The following is a 3,823-nucleotide window of genomic DNA, read 5'->3' as shown; positions in this document are numbered from 1 at the left end:
AGTAAAGATTTCAGTGTGATATTCTAGAAGGTCAAGACTATAAATCACTTTTACTATACACAGCTCTACACACAGAGTTATTTGTGGGAATTCTTGGGTTTCCACTTTACACATCATCTATCACCTAATGTGTGAAGTCAGTTCAGACATATGCAAAAAGTTGTACAAGTTACTGTATTTACAAAAATGGCACAAAAGTGAATTCAACAGCCTATGCATGTACATACTTCATTCACCTCTTCAACAAAAACAAAAAGATATTCTAACACTACAGAAGTGAAAAACACTAGGTACCATGGGCTCGCTTACATAAGCATTAGGGTCACAAAAGGTTACACCAGAATAGGCAAATATTGCCCAGGAAAAATTCTATTTTTAAAAATGAAACAAGTTTAAGGCAAATCAAGTTCAGCTACAGGGACACAAGTCTTTCATACCTGCTTGAAATATGTGATGTCTTCTAATCTGTGGTCTTAAACTAATGTTTTACAAAATCCAAAAAGAAAAAAACAGAGGAAAGTAACAATAGAGATTATATGAAATAAGAAAAATATTAAAAGTTTAAAATTAAGTGAAGAAACCCAAAACATTAAAATCATAAAATTTGCTTATTACTTGTTAGAACTAGTTCTACACTAGAAAATAGGAAATATATACAGTTGTTTTCAGAAAATTACTTTATACTGCTCTGATGTGTCTTTTTCACTGGTGCATTGTTTAATCCAAAAATTATACACATTCAAATTTTAAGATTATACCCCTTCAAGAAACAGCACATCTCACTGCTACTTATCAAGCTGTCCCAATGACATAGTGTATGAAAGGAAACAAATAGCTGAGAAGTAATATATTAAGAAGAAACAATAAAAATGAGAAGATTCCCAATTCAGTTCTTTTACTCAGCCAGACAGTTCACTAGCCACAGCAATGGTCTCTGTTTGGAAGTTCCTGTCGAGTAGGAGACATGGTCCCTAGACACCTATGTCTCATCTGAGGCTGCAGTAGAAGTTGCTTGAGGGGCAAGATAGAGGCAGGGGATTAAGAGGTACAAACTACTGTGTACAAAATAAATAAACTACAAGCATATATTGTATGACATAGGGAATGTAGCCAGTATTTTATAATAACTATAAATGGAGTGTAACCTTTAAAAATTGTGAATCACTTTTTTGTACACCTGAAACATATAATATTGTATATCAATTATACCTTGATAATAATAATAAAAGAAATTGCTTGATCTTAATTTTTTCTTTATCCATGTTGTAATTCTCAGAATTTTTTAAAAGGCTTTTTTGCAACTATTTCCTCAAGAGCTCTGCCCCCAGACTTTCTTCTCAGATGAAGATAGCTCGCTTTCAACTTTGCATCTTCATTTTTCTCTAGACTAGGCACTTTTTCTCTCATTTCTTTCATCTCAGCAAAGATGTCATGGGACGGTCTGCAGATCCAGGGCTCCCTCATACACCTGACCCTGGGAAAAGCAAAGAACATGCCATCTCTTCCAGTGACTTCCCCCTATCATTATTTAGAAGTGTATTTCATAATTTCCAAAGAAGTGGCGATTACACTAATTACCTTCTTGTTATTGATTTCTAGCTTCATTCCACTATAACCAGAGTCAAACTCTATGACTTACATTCTTTATAGGCTAACATACGGTGAATTTTTGAAAATGCTTTGTATGTATTGAAAAAGATTGTGAGGCATCTCTCTCGAATGGTGAATCCTCTGGTTATCGCTGCCATCCTGGCCTTGGCGGTGCTGATTTCGAGACCCTCCGGAGCAGAGTTCCGTGCAGGGGGATGTGTCGGAGTCCCTGGCTTGGCGCCCCATTCTCTCAGGCCTCTGTGGGCCGCAGAGGGGCTCGATGATTGGGAATGGGGCTGGCAGGGGTACAGGCAGCCTGTGGTCGGTGACGACTCTGGAGGTCCAGTGTCTCGCAGTGACCTCTAAAACATGGTTTGCTATTCACTTGAGCCAGAAAACCCCACAAACTCATGCAAGTCAAGAGATTCAAATCTTCGTGTTCACTTTCAGAACACTCGTGAAACTGCCCAGGCCAGTAAGGGTATGCATATCCGTAAAGCCACCAAGTGTCTGCAAGATGTCACTTTAAAGAAGCAATGTGTGCCATTCCGTCGTTACAATGGTGGAGCTGGTAGGTGTGCCCACGCCAAACAGTGGAGCTGGACTCAGGTCGGTGGCCCAAAAAAAGTGCTGAATTTTTACTGCACATGCTCAAAAATGCAGAGAGTGATGCTGAACTTAAGGGCTTAGATATAGATTCCCTGGTCATTGAGCACATCCAGGTGAACAAAGCCCCCAAGATGCGGCACAGGACTTAACAGAGCTCATGGTTGGATCAACCCATGCATGAGCTCTCCCTGCCACATTGAGATGATCTTTACTGAAAAAGAAGAGATTGTTCCTAAACCAGAAGAGGAGGTTGCCCAGAAGAAAAAGACATCCCAGAAGAAACAAAAACTTATGGCCTGGGAATAAATGTCACAAAAAATAAATGCAAACAAAAGTTTAAAAAATAAATAAATAAAAAGAATGCGTATTTGGTAGTTGGGTGCTTCTAGATGTTTTAATTAGGCCAAATGCATTAATCATCTCATTTAAATATTCTGTATCATTGCGAATATTTTGCCTGTTTCTATCAGTTATTAAGAGAAGTATGTTAAAAATCTTCAAGTATGAAGTAAGTCAAAGAGAAAGACAAATACAATATATCACTTATATGTGGAATCTAAAATATGACACAAATGAACTTTTATGAGACAGAAACAGACTCACAGACATAGAGAACAGACTTGTGGTTGCCATGGGGTGGGGGGAGGTGGGAGAGGGACAGAGTGGGAGTTTGGGGTTAGCAGATGCAAACTATTATATAGAGAATGGATAAACAACAAGGCCCTACTGTATAGCACAGGAAACTATATTCAATATTCTGTGATAAACCATAATAGAAAAGAAAATTTAAAAAAATATATATAACTGAATCACTTTGCTATACAGCAGAAATTAACATAACATTGTAAATCAACTATAGTTCAATAAAAAATTATTACAATGTTTAAAAAAATCTTCAAGTATGGTTACAGGTTTGTCTATTTTTCCTTGAAGTTCTGTAATTTTTGCTTTATAAAATTTGAGGCTGTGTTATTAAGTGTATACAAACTTAGAATTTTTATCTTCCTGTCAGATTAACATTTTCTTTTGGCTAGTGTTTGAGTGTTTTTTTAAAAAATTGGAATCTTTATATTTTATGAGTGCTTTCGGAATCTTTATATTTTATGAGTCTCTCATCAGAGTTTTGTTTTTTAACCAACCTGATGATCTTTGTCTTTTCATTAAAACATTTAGTCCATTTTTGGGCTCCCCTGGTGGCGCAGTGGTTGAGAGTACGCCTGCCGATGCAGGGGACACGGGTTCGTGCCCCGGTCCGGGAAGATCCCACATGCCACGGAGCGGCTGGGCCCGTGAGCCATGGCCGCTGAGCCTGTGCGTCCGGAGCCTGTGCTCCGCAACGAGAGGGGCCACAACAGTGAGAGGCCCGCATACCGCAAAAAAACAAAACATTTAGTCCATTTTCATTTACCGCAATTACTGGCTTAAATCTAACATCTTACTAATTTCCTTCTATTTTCACGCATGTTCCTTTTTCTCTCCTTTCTTGCCTTCGTTTGGATTGATTTTTTTATCATTTTATTGTCTTAATAGTTTTACACTCTCTTAACTTGGTAGTTATACATTGTATTACTATCCTTTTAGTGGTTGTACTAGAGATTATAATATGCATCCTTAACTTATTAAG

General features: G+C 37.6%; 1 pseudogene; it reads left to right on the top strand.

Annotated features, from left to right (window-relative positions):
- Window positions 1-1,959: 1,959 nt before the first annotated feature.
- Window positions 1,960-2,460, top strand: LOC114885212 (annotated as a pseudogene).
- Window positions 2,461-3,823: the final 1,363 nt, after the last annotated feature.

This window comes from Monodon monoceros, unplaced genomic scaffold (genome assembly GCF_005190385.1).
Source record: "Monodon monoceros isolate NGI ecotype Baffin Bay Population unplaced genomic scaffold, NGI_Narwhal_1 Super_Scaffold_6, whole genome shotgun sequence".
NCBI classification, from domain to species: domain Eukaryota; kingdom Metazoa; phylum Chordata; class Mammalia; order Artiodactyla; family Monodontidae; genus Monodon; species Monodon monoceros.
Note: the sequence above shows the minus strand (reverse complement) of the source record. Positions and strands in the feature narration are given on the sequence as shown.